The following is a 20,859-nucleotide window of genomic DNA, read 5'->3' on the forward strand; positions in this document are numbered from 1 at the left end:
TGTGATCATCGTTTCAGCTCAAAGATTACCTTTTATGACCACGTAGTGTATGGTAGAAGCTCTCAAGAACTCATAAGACCATACATGAGCTCACAATTCTGCTAGCATCAGCTGTTCCATTAATTTTAGCTGCTCGCTCGCGTGCTCGTGCACGTGACGTCGATCTGCTAGGTGCTGCTGAATATTATATCCGGCCAAGCTGGGCGCAAGCTGTGGCCGCAGCAGCTGGCACAGACCAGCTTTCGATCGATCGACGCCTTTGACACCCACCTCGAGTAGCTGCAACGCCTTCGACACCCAGCTCCACCTAGCAACTGCAACGCGGGCGCCGTTCATTCTGTCCAGCTCTGCAACGCGGTCGTTCGATCATTCCGCCCAGCTCTGCAACACGGCGCCAGGTACGTACCCTCTGTTATACATTAAATTTTTTAAATTTAATTAAAATTTTTAATATATTATAATATATATAATATTAATATATATATATATATATGTGTGTATATATATATATATATTATATATATGTATATATTTATACATATGTATATATGTAATATATATATACATATTATACATATGTATAATGTATATAATATATATATATATATTACATACATATGTATAATATATATAATATATATATATTTATACATATGTATAGTTAGTGTTTTAATTAATATGTTTTGAGTATTAATTAATATGTATAATTTAATATATATATATATATACATATGTATTAATTAATATATATATATATACATAGATATATATATATGTATATATACATATACATACATATATATATGTATATGTATATGTATATGTATATATACACATATATATGTATGTATATATATGTATATACATATGTATACATATATGTATATATATAATATATATACACATTATACATTATACATATTATATAATGTGTATATATATAATATATATACACATTATACATTATACATACATATAATATGTATATATATTATATATATTTACATACGTATAATATGTATATACATTATACATATGTATATATGTATATATGTATATACATATATACATTATACATATGTATATACATATATACATATGTATATACATTATACATATGTATATACATATATACATATGTATATACATATATGTTTTCCAGCCGTGTTGGTCTATTAATTCAAACACCATTGTGTGAGATTAGCTTACATCATTGTGTGGGATTAGCTTACACCATTGTGTAGTAGAGAGAGAGAGAGAGAGAGAGAGAGAGAGAGAGAGAGATGTTATATGTTGTATTTTTATAACAATACTACATTATCATTTCAGATGTGAGATTAGCTTACATCATTGTGTGGGATTAGCTTACACCATTGTGTAGTAGAGAGAGAGAGAGAGAGAGAGAGAGAGAGAGATGTTATATGTTGTATTTTTATAACAATACTACATTTCCATTTCAGATGGCAACAATAGATAATAGTCTACGGAGATGTAAATGTAATTACAAGTGCGGGCATTCACATCTTGGTTATGAAGATGTGAGCAGAAGGACATATTATTCACATTGTCACCAAGACTTACGTGGAAATATACATCCATCGGTTTTGGTAAATGTGAGTGAGCTTAATTCTATGGAAAATAATAGGTCGATGCATGGAGAGCCACCCAACTCATCTATTGGATGAAGGAAAGTGTGCTGTAGATGTAGAACATATTGCCATGGTGGAAGAATGGTTGCTCCATCAACTTATGCAAGGCATATGCTAATTGATGAGCAATTTGAAACTATTGCAACAAATCTTGGGTTGCAAACTTCAAGATTTGGCTCTTCAGAACTTAGAGAAGAAGACAATGGACCTTTGCATGGGATGATGCATGAAGATGATAATAATGTGTTTATTGATATACATTTTGAACATTATCACCATGAGCAGCACGAGGAGGAGGAGGAGGAGGAGGGCATGGTTGACATGGAGTTGTCTTTGGTTGATAAAATCATACAGAGGGTGATTGAATTGCAAGCACTTTGGGATGAACATCAGGCTTCAGTGGAATTTCAAGATAGTATGCTTAGGATTCTATTTGGAGACATGGGTGGTTCTAGGAATAGAGCAGATAAAGATAAAATCAATACACCAAGCCTGAGTAAACTATTAGTGCAGTTGCCAAAAACATGGGATGGAGATCTAGATGGCATAAGTGTTCTCACATGTTGGGAGCAGTTAAATACCATGTTTTCGACACTTGGTATGGTTCATGTAAATCGATATAGAATATGCCAAGGATTAGACAATTCTATACATGATGCTAAGCTCTATCCACCAAGTAAAGAAGACAACTACATTGGCGACACTCTTGAATGTCAATGCAATAACAATGAAAGAGGTAAGAAAAAATTAAAGCGTGATTGCTTAACATGTAATGAGAAGTGTTCAAAGTGTGCCAAGCTTAGGAAGGATATGCTATGTTTTGATTATGTTCCCATTGGTGAACAATTGAAGCTTCTTGCAAAAAGTAGATCTTTGTGCCATGACTTGTTAGAAATGTGGCGAAATAAAGAGAGATGGTTGGTATCTAATAGCTCTAATGATTCGAAAAGAATTTATGATTTTTGGGATGGTACAAAGTGTAATAGTGTTAAAGAGTTTTGGAATCCACAATCATATTTTGAGTTGCCCTTGATATGTGATAATGTCCATTGTAAACAAACTTATCGAGCATGGCCTTCACCAAAATCAGAAGCACTACTAGAGGGTTGGAATGAAAGTGAGCAAATGTTTGTAAGGATTGTCAAGCTCCAATACAAGGTCTCAAAAAACAATGGATACAAGTAAAGCCTTTTATTGAAAAAAAAAAGGAAAGAAAAAAAATAGCAATGACAATTTCACACGTGAGCATACAAGTGAAAGGCTGATTAGAGTTTTAAAGAGTGCTAAAATAGGTGAATAAAGGCTAGTCAAAGTGAGACTAAGTGGTAGATAGTGCTATGCAAAGGCAAGTGTGCTTATACACCGCCGGTTATGACCGCAGTCTCAATGTCCGACAATTATTTAAGTTATTCCTAAGTGACAAACCTACTCCTAAATATGAGCAAAGGTGATTGGAACTCTTTTTTTTTTTTTACTTTTTGATGTGTGTGTAGAGGGTGATAAAGATTAAGGTTCCATCCCAATAAGACCCAAGCAATGGCCAAGAGACCTCTGCCAAGAGAATCTAAAGGCCGCTAAGTATCTCAAAGGCGACAGACCCTTTTCTTTCTTTTTGTCTTAAAGGAGTACCCCATGAAGATGAGGGCATCGGTCTCGAGGGCCCATAATGTACCCCAGAGTCCTACCAACATCAATCAAGGCGATAGATTCCTTGAAGGTCTTCTTCTAAAGCTTTTAGACGTCAGTGTTCACCCCATGGAAACCAAGGCATCGGCCCCAAGGTGCTAAGACAACCCCAGGTCCTACCAAGCATTCCACATGGCTGTAGACACGTCATGTCTCTATTCACTTTTATATATATATATATTTTTTAGGGCATATTTTTTTCGTAAATTTCTTATTAATCCTAGCACCTAGCTCATACCTAAGAGGTAGCTACCACTAGGGATAACTAATATACCTTGAAAGCATAAGAACTTGGCATACTCCAATGGTATATATCTTACACTATCTTTAAATAGAAATATCTATTACTAAGTCCTCTAAGAATCTAGAATTCACTCACCATATTTTAACAACTAATCAAAAACTTAAACCAGCCAACATTGTGTGAACATGCAAACCATATATCCAAAAGATAAAAGCACATAAAGAACAAAAGATTAAGATTTGAATACACCTGTTGTAGTACCCGTTGATGTTGTTCGTTTGCATTGATGCATTGCTGATTTTGTGCAGATTGCTCCTCCTTGGTCTTTGTAGGCATTGCATGTCTCCCCCCTTCCTAATTTGTGTGCATGGTAGGTGGACTATTGGGGCGTGTTAGATGCTCTTGTTTAGTTGAGATCTCTGCAAAATTTTTATTAAAAAACAAGAAAAGAAAAGAAAGGAATAAAATTTGTTATTGGTGCCAATCACCGAATATTGAAAAGATGCAGGGGGGAAGAGAGCTTGAGCTCTCTTGCAAGCACACACACACACTCACAAAACCCTAATAGAGAACACACAAGGTGAGAGGCTGAAAATCTTCTTCTTCTCTACTCAACACTCAACACACCATATACAAGAATAAGAGTACACACAATATGAAAGGTACTCAACCAAATACATACACGGGTTCTCTATAGTGTGAACCCGACTAAATGAGCTGGCGCTATAACTATGCCAGTCTCTAGAATGGCTGTCACACAGCTTGTCATCCCACTAGCCGCATATCACCCAAGATCTCACCAACCATGCCAGTGGTGTAAGTGCGGGGCCTATCCCCCAGGCGGGTCATGAGTGTCCACCGCCTCACTAGACGAGCTCGATATCTCAACACTCCCCCTCGAGCTCAACTCCATCTCATGTACACCAAGCGAAGCCCTGAATCTGCGGAGCTTCTCTGTACCCAATGCTTTGGTGAAGATGTCAGCTACCTGATCCTCTGTGCTGACATAAACAAGGTCAAGATCTCCTGCCAAGACCTTCTCTCTGACGAAGTGGTAGTGGACCTCTATGTGCTTCGTACGAGCATGAAAGATTGGGTTCGTGGCCAACTGTATACTGCTAATGTTGTCATAGAAAATGACAACTTGTCTATCCACTGATAGACCCAAATCTGCAAGTAGCTTTCTCAACCAAGCTACCTCACATGCTGCCATAGCAGCTCCTCTGTACTCGGCCTCTGTACTCGATAGAGCAACCGTAGGCTGCTTCTTGCTGCTCCAAGTCACAGCGGCACTCCCCAAAGAAAACATGAATCCACTGGTAGGTCTTCTATCTGAGATACTACCAGCCCAATCAGCATCTGTGTACCCATGTACACATATCTCTGTCCCAGTCTCATTGAATAGTCCACAATGCAAAGTAGACTTCACATACCTCAGTATGCGTCTCACTGCATCCAAATGCGGTTTTCGTGGAACCTGCATAAAGTGACTCACCAACCCAACAGCATAGCTCAAATCTGGTCTGGTGATCGTCATGTAGATCAAACTTCCTACTATGCGCCTATACATAGTAGGATCCTCCAAGATCTCTCCTGAATTTGCACTCAACTTGCCATTCTGATCCAATGGCACAGAAATAGGCTTACAGCCTGTCATACCATACTTGGACAACATGTCCAAGCCATACTGTCTCTGCAGTAATCCAATACCATGTGGTGACCTAATCACCTCAATGCCCAAGAAATATCTGAGCTCCCCCAGATCTTTCATCTCAAACTTCTGTCTAAGCAAGATCTTTACATCAAAGATCTCTGCATCATGGTCCCCCGTAATGATCAGGTCATCTACATAGATGACAACAAGCACAACCCCTCTATCACCATGTCTCACATACAGCGACAAATCTGCATTGGCTACATGAAAGCCAATAGTGACAAGATATTCAGAAATCTTGTCAGACCATGCTCTTGGTGCTTGTTTTAAGCCATACAAGGCTTTCTTCAACCTGCAAACATGCTCGGGGTGACCCACATCCTCATATCCAAGTGGCTGCAACATATACACCTCTTCTTGCAAATCCCCATGCAAGAAATTTACATCCATCTGATGTAAAGACCATTGCTTTGACGCAGCCACTGCTATCACAACTCTCACCGTTGCCATCTTGGCAACTGGGCTAAAAGTTTCCTCATAATCAATCCCATATGTCTGCGCATATCCTTTGGCTACCAATCTAGCCTTGTACCTGTTTATGCTCCCATCACTGTTATGTTTAACTTTGTACACCCACTTGCATCCAATGGCTTTCTTGCCTTCAGGCAATTGCACTAAATCCCAGGTTTCATTTCCATATAGTGCATCCATCTCCTCATCCATAGCTTTCTCCCAACACACATTTCCAACAGCCTCATCAATGCATGTGGGCTCTACAACCTGCACAACCTTTGCCATATATGCATAGTGATGTGCCACATAACCATCATACGTAAATCTCTGCACAGGGTTCTTCACTCTCCCTGATCTTCGCAGCTTTTCATTCATGGCTTCCATAGCCTTCTTTACACCAGGTGTTCTCATAGCTAGGATCCCAAGCTCCTCATCAAGGCTCATATCTAAGCCACTAGACTCTCCATCAACATGAGAATGCCCTGCAGAAATGTCAGGCATACCAAGGGGCTCAACCACTTTCTCTTTTCCTTTACGTGATGTACTAATCACATTTGCAGGACTGGTATTATGACGTAGCCTGCCACTCCATGGTCTATCAATAGACCCACTAGATGAGGACTCTCCTGGTCCACTCAAAGACTGTTATTGCTGACCTGCATTCTGTGCAACCACACTTCCACTCACATCAGCCCCAACAGCTTCTTTTTCAGCAGCATACCAGCTGCATACCAGCTGCTCATCTCATCAAAGACAACATCCCTGCTTACCCTCAACTCACGTGTAACAGGGTTATAACACCTGTATCCCTTTTGCTCAAGGGAGTATCCAATAAACACACATTTTTCAGCTTTTGGATCCAGCTTAGTTCTCAGCTCATCTGGCACATGCACATATCCAATGCATCCAAAGACTTTCAGATGAGACAAATCTGATTTTCTGCTAGTAAACCTCTCCTCTGGAGTTACATCATGTATGGCTGCAGTTGGAGTCCTGTTCATGATGTATACTACTGTAGAAACAGCCTCAGCCCAATAGCAATGCGGCATATTCTTCTCTTCCATCAATGCTCGCGCAATCTCAGCAATGTGCCTGTTTTTTCGCTCAGCAACTCCATTTTGCTGCGGAGTGTATGTGCATGTAAACTGTCTCCGAATACCATTCTTCTTCAAAAATTCAGAGAACTCATTGGAGAAGTACTCTACCCCTCCATCTGACCTTAGGCACTTTACATATTTTCCTGTTTGCTTTTCAACCAAAACTCTGAAATTCTGAAAGTGAGTGAACACCTCACTCTTCTCCTTCATGAAATATACCCACACTTTCCTTGTGTGGTCATCAATGAAAGTGACATAGTACCTGCAGCCTCCCATAGACACGGTCTTCGTAGGACCCCATACATCTGAATGCACAACATCTAGTGCATTTCTCCTCACATATCTGTTACGTGAAAACACATGCTTTGTTTGCTTCCCAAATTGGCATGCTCCACATATTTTCTGCATACCTTCCACTTTAAATTTTGGCAGCCCTGTCACAATTTCTTTTGTCTGCATAGACTTCAATCTCTGTACATTTACATGTCCAATCCTTTTATGCCAAATGTCTGTGTCTGCAACAATTCCTGGACCATTTGCAAACATCACAGCACTCATTTCAGGCATGTCTACATTCAACGTAAACATTCTGCCCACTCTTTTGCCTTTTGCAACCAACCTGCACTTGTCTTTGAAATCTTCAACACATTTACATGTCCAATCCTTTTATGCCAAATGTCTGTGTCTGCAACAATTCCTGAACCATTTGCAAACATCGCAGCACTCATTTCAGGCATGTCTATATTCAACGTAAACATTCTGCCCACTCTGTTGCCTTTTGCAACCAACCTGCACTTGTCTTTGAAATCTTCAACATAGCATCCATCAGGGTTAAACCGAACTTGCAAACCCTGCTCAATCATCTGGCCCAACTGAAACCAGATTCTTTGTTATGTTTGGTACATGAAGTACATCTGCAAGGTACTTCACTTTGCCATCCCGCATAGACAATGGCACATCTCCAACGTGGGCAATTGGATGAGCAGTGTCATCCCCTGTTTCCACAAAACCTGGTCTTTCCGGGTTTTTCATCTCCTTGAACCACTCTCCATGACTTGTCATGTGGTTCGAAGCGCCTGAATCCACATACCATACATTATCTTTTTGTGCTGCATCAACATTTTTAGACATGGCATTCACGACATGCTGCATAACAAACAACCTTTCATTATCCTCATTATTTCTGCTTGAGGATGCATAGTTGTTTTGCTGCACTTTCCCATTTTGCATGTCAGCCTGCTTTTTATAACATTCTGCCTGCACATGTCTAGGCTTACCATAGTAATAGCATTCACGTGCATCATTATACTGCCTTTGCCAATTTCCACGGCCTCTTTGACTCCCCCTGCCTCTGAATTTGCCTCTTCCACCTGCGTGTTGTTGTTGTTGTTGATTCTGGGACTGTTGTTGTTGTTGCTGCTCTGCTGCTGGCCATAATTCTGATTACTTGTTCGGCCACATCCTTGACCGCATCCACGGCCTCCTCTACCTCGTCCTCTTCCTGAACTCGTGTAGAAGGCCTGTTGCTTTGAACTGTTTTTGCTTTGTGAAGACTGTTGGTCTTCACCCAAGCTCTTCTCTTCGATAATCAGCATAGACACCAAATCTGTAAAGTTGGGAATGTTTTCTCGAGTCTGAATAGATGTCTTGAACGCCTTGTATTGTGGCCCGAGACCACGTAGACAGACTTCCACCTTGTCATCATCATCTACTGACACACCAATAGATGCAAGGGATTCCACAATACCCTTTATCTTCAACGCATAGTCATTCACAGACATGCTCTTTTTCTCCACAGTATGAAGTTCATTCTTCAACTGTATCTTACGTGCCTTGGTATTTGTTTCATAGAGCTTTACCAAGGTGTCCCACGCCTCCTTGGGAGACTTGGCATCCTGAATATGCCCAATCATGGTGTCCTGTATACTAACGGAGAGCCAATACATTACTTTCCTGGCTCCTTGGTTCCAGTCTTTAAACTCTTTCACATCTGCCAGCAGTCGGATTTATATCCGGTATCTCCGGTGCCTCTTCATGCTCACCTTCTATGTAGTCCCAATAGCCTTTTCCCATCAAGAAATTCGTCAACCTGAACCTCCAAGCATGGAAGTTATTCTTATCCAGCTTCTCAGCCACAATCTGAGTTATCCCATCATTTGACATCTCGCCAAACACACAATTTTACCAGAAATAGCACTCTGGTTTTTCTGCACAAACTGCTGTATTTTCTGCAGCGGTACTGTAGTACTCTCAAATGTCACAACCAGTGACTTCAATGTGCATACATACACCCAATGGCAACTGTAGACCTCTTTGCAGCACCCACAGTGTCTGCACAGTCAATCTGTCTTCCTGCAGTTCTTAAAACAGAGTTCTGTAGAGAATCGATGACTTACCCGCAGTGCTCGAAATCGCCTGCTTTCTGAAAAACGGAGGTCCAGACGCGCCCGAAACGCGTTTTCGGCCCAAAATATTGAGTCCATAGGACTGAATAGTTGCCCAATAGCTTTACTCCCGCGAAGAAAGCTCCTCAATCAGAGATCGTTGCCGGTGCCTCCCGTAGAGCTCCCGACAAGGGTGTAGTCACCAACACAAATAGGGAAGAGTAGTTGAATTCTCTTGCTTGCAGCTCAGCCCTTAGCACAAACCAGGCTCTGATACCATGAAAAGATGCAGGGGGGAAGAGAGCTTGAGCTCTTGCAAGCACACACACACACTCACAAAACCCTAATAGAGAACACACAAGGCGAGAGGCTGAAAATCTTCTTCTTCTCTACTCAACACTCAACACACCATATACAAGAATAAGAGTACACACAATATGAAAGGTACTCAACCAATTACATACACGGGTTCTCTATAGTGTGAACCCGACTAAATGAGCTGGCGCTATAACTATGCCAGTCTCTAGAATGGCTGTCACACAGCCTGTCATCCCACTGGCCGCATATCACCCAAGATCTCACCAACCATGCCAGTGGTGTAAGTGCGGGGCCTATCCCCCAGGCGGGTCATGAGTGTCCACCGCCTCACTAGACGAGCTCGATATCTCAACAAATATAGCCTAAGGGAAAAAACCCAATGGGAGAAAAGTGCCCTGGCTTGTTGATCTTATTGTGGAGTCACTGAGCTTACCCTTGCCCTGGTGGTTGAGATCATCTCAAAAAGAACACAATCCTCTAAAGGCATAAGGAACCACTCTATTCAAACATTGATCTACCAAAGAGCTTCAATTGTAGTGTTAATGCCTTATCTTTGGTTTTGGATATGTTCTTCTTAAGATGTGGAAATTTTAGCAATTGTCAAGGAATTTGAGCAAGATAAGAGGATTTAGGCATTGAAGTGCTAGAATCTATGCTCAAAGGAGACTCATGTGAAGTTGGATGTGTCTTAGGTACACCAGTTGAGGGTGGAATTGTGTAACAAGGAGAATTTGGGACAACTGGTGATTCATTACATGTTTTGGGAAGATCAACACAAGGAGATTTGTAGATGCTATTACTACCACCTATCTTATCTTGAAGAGGTTGTGTTGATTTCTTTTGCACCCACTGATATGGAAAACCAAGGGTGGCTTTTGGAATCTTATTGATACACTCTTTTACCCCTAGCAAACCATGGCATTTGGGAAGCCAAAGTGCTGTTGCACCCTCATAATAGCCTTGTGCTTTAAGAACATGCTTTGGGACCCAACGAGTAACAATCTAAGGTTTAGGCTTGGAAAAGATGTGCTTTTTAGGAGGCTTAGCAACTAGGCTAGATGGTACAAGTTTGTACGCATCTTTGGGTAGCCAAATTGATAATTCCTTCTTGCCTGGCCTTCTTTGAGCATTGACTAGAGTAGTTGGAACATGCCAGCCATGGCCCTCACTTGAGTACTCATCAATTATCCACATCATGTGTTGGAGCTTCAAGATCAGATTTTGAAAGTGGGTTGTGTAGGGTAGAAACACCACTCTTTTGACATGATAAAGCTCGTGGAGTAGCAGATCCCAAGATGCAATCCGAATAAATTTGCAACTTGTATTGTCTATTCTTCCAATCTAATGCGCAATTGGTAGCACTTAACCACGATCTACCGAGAACAGCCTCTACTACTGCCTTGGACTTACTTGCCACATAAAAGGGCACTGACATCTGGTGATCCTGAATGGACATCATAGTTACACATTTTCCCTCTATAGGATTATCTTCACCTGAGAAGCTTCGTAGGTCAACAGGAATGTGTACAAGTGTTGGTTGACCCAAGGCTATCCATGTGTCAAACGAGAGAACATTATAATCTGCACCAGAGTCAATTAAGGCAGAGACAAAGTAGGTAGTCTCATGAAGATGAAGGCACACTTGAATATTGAATGGATCGACATATGGTTCATCAGTAGCCAACTGTAAGGCCATCATAGAAGCTTTGCGACGCTCCTTGGCTTTTGCAACTCTAGCTTTAGCCTCTTCTTGAGCCTGACGTTTCAGTAGGTCAAGTGCTTCTTTCCGTGTTTGTGCAGCATGCATTTGTTGAAGCATGGCTTCAGTTAATGGTTCATTGTATTTCTAGAGACGACTTCCATTAATGAAGTTAGCTCACCTTCTAGTGTCTCTAAACGCACTGCACCACTTGGAGTAAGCTCATTAATCACAAACGGTCCTAGGCCACGTTTCTTGAGCTTTCTCTTATGCTTCTTAAGTGTGTACAAGAGCACAAGGTCTCCTTTTTTGAATCGGCCAGTTGTTACATGTCTATCATACCATTGCTTCTGTCTCCTCTTCTCAGCATACATCCCCATTACCACCAATAAGCGGGTCTCATCAAGCTTTTCCAATTCATCAATGCGTTGTGAAAGCTCATGACCAGTCCAATCCAATTGTTTGGCAACTCGTAGAGTAGGTACAAGAAATTCAATGGGAAGAATTGCATCTAATCCAAAAGCAAGCTCAAATGGGGTTGTGCCCACAGATGTTTTATAGGCTGTCCTATATGCCCAAAGAACTGAGTGCAACTTTTGCTCCCAATCAGTCCTATGTCCCTCAACAATCTTTGTGAGTGCTGTGCAGAGAATCTTGTTAGTACTTTCAGCTTGTCCATTGGTCTGGGGATGATAGGGTGCAGAACGCTTGTGAATTACCATAAATTCTTGAAGCAAAAACTCTATGACCTCATTCACAAAGTGCACCCCTTGATCACTAATGATCTCAATAGGTAAGCCATAGCGTGTAAACACGTACTCATACAATAACTTGGCTGTGGTTCTGGCATCATTTTTGACTGTAGCCTTTGCCTCTACCCATTTGGTCAAATAGTCAGTTGCGACTATAATATATTCTGCATGCGTGTGACGAGCTGGAGGTTTAATGGGACCGACAAAATCAATACCCCATTTTGCAAAAGCACGTGTGCTTAACATAGGCCGCAATGGCATATTGTCCTTTGTGATGGGAGGTTTGGTCCTTTGACAATCGTCACAACGTTTCACATATTCTTCGGCATCCATTTGTAAGGTTGGCCACCAAAGCCCAGACCACCTAATTAACTTAGCTGTGGTATTGCCCGAAAAGTGTCCACCCCCAACACCTGCATGTGCACGAGTCAAGATTTTCAAGTAGTCAGCTTCACACACATGCGTAAGTTGCCATCCTTGCCCCTCTTGTAGAGTTGGCCCTCTATCAGCATATAGTTTTTCGCTTCAACTTTAATAGCACGCTTTCGATGTTTAGGAATTTTTTGATCCGTATGACCATGCTGAAGATAGTCCACAATATACTTACTCCAACTTGGTGTAGTTGAAATTTGGAATAATGTGATATTATGAATTGGCTGTTGAATTTGACATGAAGCACAGTTACGAACAAATTTTTCAGCATCCGCATGCATGGTAGGCCACCATTGCGCATCCTGAGATATACGTCGCACACAAGTAGTAGCTGATGCATGGATTCCACCGATACCCGCATGTGCCCATTCCAAGATTTTCTCATATTGGTCAGGGTTAGGTATAAGTCGCAACACTCTATCATTACCCTGACGATATAATCTCCCTGAGATTAACTTGAATGATCGCCATAGGTCCACATTAGGACCCGCTAGTTGTATCTGCCCACTTGTCAAAATTTCTAAGATGGGTTCAGACCATTTAGGAGCTGTCTCTACAAGGAAAGTGTTGAATCTAACATATCATCATCCACACCCACAGGAGCTTCGCCCGAGGTGATTCGAGACAAATGATCTGCTCGAAGATGAGTTGTTCCTTTTCGAATTGCCACTTCAAAATCAAACTCAAGAAGGATGATAAACCACCTCACAATCCTTCCGGTTGCGCAAGGCTTATTCACCAAATATAGCAATGCTTGATGGTCCACAAAAAATATGAATTTGTTTGCCAAAAGGTAATGGCGAAACTTTTTCACTGCATATATCATGGACAAACCTTCTCTTTCTGTTGTGGTGTAATTCTTCTCAGCATTGTTCAACTGTCGACTAGCATATGAGATTGGGAAATCCTTATTATGTTCTCCCGATTGAGCCAAAATACATCCAATTGCAAAGTTTGAAGCATCAATATGGACATGAAAGATTTGGTTCCAATCTGGTGCCCGTAAGATGGGTGCAGCCACTAATGCTTGCTTCAACTTTTCAAAGGATTCCTCACACTCATCAGTCCAATTAAACTTTACAAGAAGAGCATATAATGGTCTGGCTAGGACAGCGTACATGTAGATGAATTGATGATAATAGCCACAATGTCCCATGAATGTTTGTACCCCTTTAGGGTTGATAGGCCGAGGTAATGAGACAATGACATCAATTATATCCATATCTGTTGAAATCCCATTGTGAGAAACAATATGGCCCAAGATTTTTCCTTGTCTCACCATGAATTTGCACTTGTCAGGATTCAGGCATATACGATAAAGTTGACACTTTTGAAACACAAGTCTGAGGTGTTCTATATGATCATCACGATGTCGTGCTGTGGCACATCCATGTAGTGAAAGAAGCTCACAGACCATCCCATATGAACTCAGATGCATGGGCATGAAGGCAGTATGATTAGTCAAGGTCATGGCCATGGTCCTGACTAAATGAGTATTGATGGCAGTGAAAATAATGCGGGAATAGCAAATGTTAAATGAGGCCAAATGAGTCTTTTTGATGTTATGCATGGGAACAGCCCCTAAGCAAAGATATGGTGTAAAGGAGCCATAAAGAATGTGATACTTATCAATCCAAGAAAAATGGGAGAAAATTGAGGGCAGTGTGGAATTTCAAAACGGAATAAACGTGTTTTCAGCTGAAAAAGGTGTGGAGAGGCCCGATTTGCCGGCAGGATCCAGAAATAACCAGAGTTGGGGGGGGCGCTTCGAAATGGTATGGAAGAATAAGCAGGGAGCTTTTCGGAGGGAACCGGGGCTCTCTGTAGAATGTACAGAGAGTAGCTGTGTGTGGATGGGGGGGGGCCTCGGGGAAGGGGCCTCGAAAGCGGAAGACCTCATCTCAAATTGATTCAAGTAGGTGGCACGGCACGGGCGTATGCTACGGTGCAAGAGCCCATCATGGAGCGTTTGCAGTTGTGGCACAACAATCGATTAGGATTTCTTCAGCAAAGGTGTGAGGGTTTACTTTTGTAACAAGCAGGGTTGAAGGAATGTGGCCAAGATGTTTAGAAAATATGTGATAACAGTGAACGAGAGTCCATCAATTCAGTGGCCTCATCTAGTGCAACAACTGTAACAGTGAAACACGCTATTACTAGTGGCAAGTAAAGCTTAGAATTGCAACCAAATGAGTAAGAGCACTGCAAGTGAGCCTGCCCCGCAGTCTAAAACAGAGAACAAGGAGGAGCGCTCTTTGATTCCACAAGGAGCCTCTGTGGTGTCATTGGATGGTTTGGGGTCTTTGCACATAACATTTCTGAAGGCTGATGCAGAGTGCGAAGTGCAAGAGGAGGGCTCAAACAAAGTGACTGGTCAAGTTGCATCTGCACTTGCTGCTTTAAATGTTGCCAGCAAACTTGGAAGAAGTGTTGGTGGTCTAGTTTCAGGTAACTTGCAGAAGGAGAAGTTGAATAATCCATCTTATGTGCATTCCGTTACTAGCAGCAGCTTTCCACTTAAATCTGCAGGTGGAGTAGTCCAGGGAGCTGGAAGTAATCATGGACAAATTTTAGTAGAGGAAGATTGGTTGTGTTTGTGGAGCTCCTAAGGTGGCTTACACAGTGTCAATTGTCCTTATCTTTTCACGTCATCTGGAAGTATGTTGCTGAGGAAGACCATGATCATCTATGTCTTTTTAGGAAGCCTGTGAATAGTGAAGGTGACAGGTTTCTGTGGGCCTGTTGGCTATGGTTTAAGGTGTTTATGGGATTATGAGCTCTCTTTGCTCATGGTTTTTATTGTGATGATGTTTATATAAATGTGGTGCCCTTTGAAGTTCAACCACATACTCTCATAGCCAGAAGTCTCGCACTTTCCCAGCGACACCGCCCACATCACGACAGCTCTTTGGTGAACCCGACGTGAAATTGCTGGGGTGAGAGTGTGGTCAAATCCCCGTGAACTATGTATGTGATGATTTCAGCATATGTATGAGGCAGAAAACCTTGATGGCCTATGATCTAGAGGGTATTCCTTAAGGGTACAGGCAGCAGAGCCTATATGATTTGTTGGTACCATTTGACCCAGGTGGATTAGGGAAGAAGAAGGATTACAAGGGCTTATGACACTTGTTCACCTCAAGAGAAAGGGGTAACAAGGAGCTTGTATAGACTTGTAGTTCTCTCTTAGGACTATAGAATGGGCAACAAGGGCTTGTGACACTCATCCTTCTCGACAGCTGAGGAAGGAGAGGAGCTTGCAATGACTTGATCCATTCCTGCCACTTCAAGGGCCTATGACACTCATCTATTCCAATAACCAAGGATAGAGAGGAGCTTGTAGTGACTTGAAGCTAACCCTTTATCTCAAGGGCTTACGACACTCGACCTTTTTGATAGCTGAGGAAGGTGAGGAGCTTGTATTGACTTGAGGTCTTCCCTACAAGTTGCAAAACAGTTAGAATGCTCAAGAACTTATGAATGCCGGAAAGGTGGACACTTCTTTGTACTGTAATTGTCGGAATATCTGAAAGAAACTCTTTGAAAAACAGGGCTAAATGTATGCAATGATAATCTGAATGAATGGTTCGACATAGAGAAAGCCCAAAACATCAAAAGGATTAAAGGAATGCAAATGCAGAATGCTGTAGAATTGAGTGTATGAACATGGAGATTAAAGTTCTACTCGTTGTTCAGGAAAGCCATATATGATGGCATTATATGTACACATGGAATTCTCATTTGTAATACATGAATAAACTATGTGCCAGTTAATGGCTGCAACCAGTTAGAGTCTTTGAAAAGAAGCTCATGGTGATTTGAAGCAGTACAGGGCATCGGTGGAAGGGGAAGGTAGGCTAGGCTTCATATGTGATGCAGGATGGCAAAGCATGATAACCCACAGCAATTTGTTGAAGGATTGAAAAAGCTTTGTAATCAGGGTAGCCTTCATGAAGCCATACGGACTGTGGACAACCTGACAGTGGACGGGCACAGCTCTCATGTTTCTACCACTATGTTTTACTATCTCTTACAAGGGTGCATTGACAAAAGGGACCTGGATACTGGCAGAACAGTGCATTCTCTTATAAGGAGAAGAAGATATGAGCTCAACACTTTCTTGGGAAGCCACTTGATTAGAATCTCATTAGAATGTATGCGTTGTGTGGTAGTTTACCGGAAGCAAATGATGTGTTCTCTAAGCTTTCGAATCCAAATGTCTTTGCATGGACTGCTGTGATTCTAGCACATGCAAAGCTTGGATATGGTGGAAATGTGATTCATTTGTTCAGCAAATTGCAACAAACAAGTGTAATTCCAGGGAATTACATGTATGTTGCTGTTTTAAAAGCATGTTCAAGTATGGAAACTCTTCATGAGGGTAAGCTGGTCCATGGACACTTACTTGAGAGTGGTCATGACTCAAACATTACTGTTTTCAATACCCTTATTAGCATGTATGCCATATGTCATAGCCTGTATGATGCATATAAAGTGTTTAAGAGATTGCCCATTTCAAGTGCGGTGACATGGAATGCAATAATTGGAGGTTACGCTCAGCATGGGCATGGTCACCAGGCTCTCCTTCTCTTTCAGGAAATGCAACAACATGGCATGAAGCCAACGCAATTATGTTTGTGTGTGTTTTGAAAGCATGTTCCTATATGGCAAGTTTACGGCAGGGCAAGCTTACTCATGCCTATGTAGCTGAGAGTGGGTTTGAAACTGATGTATTTGTAGGGAGTATCCTTATTGGCATGTATTCCAGATGTGGAAGGCCTGCAGATGTACAGAGTGTGTTTGAAAAGCTACCAAAACATGACCGGGTGACATGGAGTGCAATGGTTACAGGGTATGTTCAGCATGGGCGGGGTGAGGAGGCTCTCCATCTTTTTGAGCAAATGCTGCGGGAAGGGATGGAGCCAAAGGATACCATTTTTGTTAGTGCTTTGAAAGCTTGTGCCAGTACATCAGCTGATCATAGGGGTAATTTCATTCATGGATATGTTGTCGAAAGTGGTTATAATTTGGATGCATGCGTCAGTAGTATGCTAATTGATATGCTTGCAAAACTTGGGTCTCTTGAGGAAGCTCAGAGAGTGTTTGACAGTTTAGGACAAGAAGGTGTGGTGCCATGGACTACTATGATTGCAGGATATTCTCAACATGGACATGGACAAGCAGGAATTTTTGAACAAAATGCAACAGGAGGGGCAAATGCCCAATAATGTTACTCTTATCAGTGCCTTGAATGCATGTTCAAGTATAGCTGCCCTTTCCCAAGGCAAGCTAGTCCATGCTCGCTTGATGGCTAGTGGCTTTGAGTTAGATGCAGTGGTTGGGATTGCCCTTATCAATATGTATACGAAATGTGGGAGTCTGGAGAGTGCAGCCAGGGTGTTCAAAACTTGGCATATCAAAGATAAGAGATATGGACTACCCTGAGCGTAAGGCACCAGCCTCTGAGACAACAGGGAAGGTTAATGTCAATGGGGGTTCAACCCCATTATCACTAGAAGGTTTGAACGAGGATGATGTTGGCTTAACCATGCAAGATGGGCAATACTACGATGCAATGCTATCTTTTGCAGATATTCTCGACACGCATGGGGAATCTAGAAACACAGTTGTGGACTGCTCTGAGAACAATCAAACTGTATCTTATGAAAGTAAAAGCTGTGAGAATTTCAACTAAGGGGATGCCAAACCAACACTTGTGCAAGTTGCATTAGCCGGCAAAGAGAATGGAGATGGAGTTTTAACAACCCTTGAAAATAGGCTTCTTATGAGCAGGATGATCAATACAGGAAATTCAACCAGCCAGGAAAGCCTTGATGAGAATGTGGGTTCAGAGGATGAAAAAGCTGAAGATAACGTGCCAAAATTTGATAAAGATGAAGGCAAATCAGTATAAATTTGAATGAAGATTAGCCTATATAGCAACTTGGAGGCACATACCGGAGGATGTGCAGGTTTAGAGGGGGTGGATGTCGTGCTGTGGCACATCCATGTAGTGAAAGAAGCTCACAGACCATCCCATATGAACTCAGATGCATGGGCATGAAGGCAGTATGATTAGTCAAGGTCATGGCCATGGTCCTGACTAAATGAGTATTGATGGCAGTGAAAATAATGCGGGGATAGCAAATGTTAAATGAGGCCAAATGAGTCTTTTTGATGTTATGCTGAAGGAATGTGGCCAACATGTTTAGAAAATATGTGATAACAGTGAACGAGAGTCCATCAATTCAGTGGCCTCATCTAGTGCAACAACTGTAACAGTGAAACACGCTATTACTAGTGGCAAGTAAAGCTTAGAATTGGCAACCAAATGAGTAAGAGCACTGCAAGTGAGCCTGCCCCGCAGTCTAAAACAGAGAACAAGGAGGAGCGCTCTTTGATTCCACAAGGAGCCTCTGTGGTGTCATTGGATGGTTTGGGGTCTTTGCACATAACATTTCTGAAGGCTGAGAGCGCGAAGTGCAAGAGGAGGGCTCAAACAAAGTGACTGGTCAAGTTGCATCTGCACTTGCTGCTTTAAATGTTGCCAGCAAACTTGGAAGAAGTGTTGGTGGTCTAGTTTCAGGTAACTTGCAGAAGGAGAAGTTGAATAATCCATCTTATGTGCATTCCGTTACTAGCAGCAGCTTTCCACTTAAATCTGCAGGTGGAGTAGTCCAGGGAGCTGGAAGTAATCATGGACAAATTTTAGTAGAGGAAGATTGGTTGTGTTTGTGGAGCTCCTAAGGTGGCTTACACAGTGTCAATTGTCCTTATCTTTTCACGTCATCTGGAAGTATGTTGCTGAGGAAGACCATGATCATCTATGTCTTTTTAGGAAGCCTGTGAATAGTGAAGGTGACAGGTTTCTGTGGGCCTGTTGGCTATGGTTTAAGGTGTTTATGGGATTATGAGCTCTCTTTGCTCATGGTTTTTATTGTGATGATGTTTATATAAATGTGGTGCCCTTTGAAGTTCAACCACATACTCTCACAGCCAGAAGTCTCGCACTAGCGACACCGCCCACGTCACGACAACGCTCTTGTGAGTGAACACATAAATCATCCATAAAAATCTCAAGAAATTGCCTAAGGTACTCCTTGAATACATGACTCATTAACCGCTGAAAGGTTGCTGGTGCATTTTCTAGACCAAATGGCATAACACGATAGGCAAAGATGCCATCTTCAGTAGCAAAGGCTGTCTTGTGTTGATCCTTTGGATCAATTGACACTTGATTGTAACCGGAGAATCCATCCAAGAAACTATATGCCTTTTTCCCTGCAACTCGTTCCAGAACATGATCCATGATTGGAAGTGGGTAATGATCACGTACAGTTGCTACATTTACCTTCTTGAGGTTTACACATACTCGAAGTTTTCCATTTTTCTTGGGCACCACTACAATAGGGGAGACCCATTCAGTGTGTTCAATCTCATAGATAAATTCTGCCTCTAAGAGCTTGTCTATTTCTTCCTTTATCTTCCGTGCGAAATTTTCATTGTAAGTATAAGGACGTTGCTTGGAAGGCTTAGCATCCTCTCGCAATGGAATTGTATGCTGACATATGCTTGGATCAACTCCTTTGAGGTCTTTCTAACTCCAAGCAAAAACATCGCGATACACCTTTATTGTTTGAATTAATAACTTCTCCTCATCTAAGGACAAGTCTGTGGCAATCCACACATAGCGAGGCTCTTCTCCTGGCTTAGTGATATCAATCTTTTTTGCATCTTCTGGACCATCATATGAAACCCCTGGCATGCTTGGCTTTTGTCGCATGGGCTGTTGAAGAACAATCTTCCGATCTTGAAGAGTGTACTGTGTGAAGTTGGGGGGAACATTGAGACCTTGTTCTTTTCCACTTGAGTCTTCACTCATTGAAGACCATGCGGTTTTGAGCTCTCCTTTGCCATCTTGCATCAGATTTTTTTGTTCAACCGTTGTCTTTGCACTTCCGACACTCTCTTTTGAATCGGTTTTAGTCTTGAGTTTTGGTTTTTGTTTCTTCATTTTTTTACGATTTTTGCTAACAGATTTTAGCTTTTCTCCTGCTTGGAATCCATCTGATCGTTTTACTTGGTCTTTGATACTATCTTGTGCTTGGACATAGTATAGATATCCGTTCTTTCCTGAGAAGTGAGGTGGTGGTCGAGAGTGTTCACTCTTAGACTCCTCCTTTTCTTTTGTAGTCTCTCACGTTGTTCCCTCTCATCTTGTTTACATATTCTCTTATGGCTCTTACAGCATTTACGTTTAGGTCGGCTTCGAGGGATCTCTACTTGAACCTCCCTTCCTCTCAAGAGTAGGCGTGCCTTTCCTAACTCTTCCTCAGGGATTATCACATTATTATCAAAATCAGAGTCCCATCCATCTTCCTTATCAGCATCATTAGCAGATTCGAGTGTTAAATCCTCCACTGAGACTTCC

At 41.7% G+C, this 20,859-nt stretch overlaps 1 pseudogene; it reads left to right on the forward strand.

Annotated features, from left to right (window-relative positions):
- The first annotated feature begins 17,092 nt into the window (after positions 1-17,092).
- On the forward strand, positions 17,093-17,656 carry LOC147618939 (putative pentatricopeptide repeat-containing protein At3g23330 pseudogene; annotated as a pseudogene).
- The last annotated feature ends 3,203 nt before the right edge of the window (positions 17,657-20,859 follow it).

Source organism: Cibotium barometz, chromosome 34 (assembly GCF_041138505.1).
Source record: "Cibotium barometz isolate CiBa-2024 chromosome 34, ASM4113850v1, whole genome shotgun sequence".
NCBI lineage: Eukaryota > Viridiplantae > Streptophyta > Polypodiopsida > Cyatheales > Cibotiaceae > Cibotium > Cibotium barometz.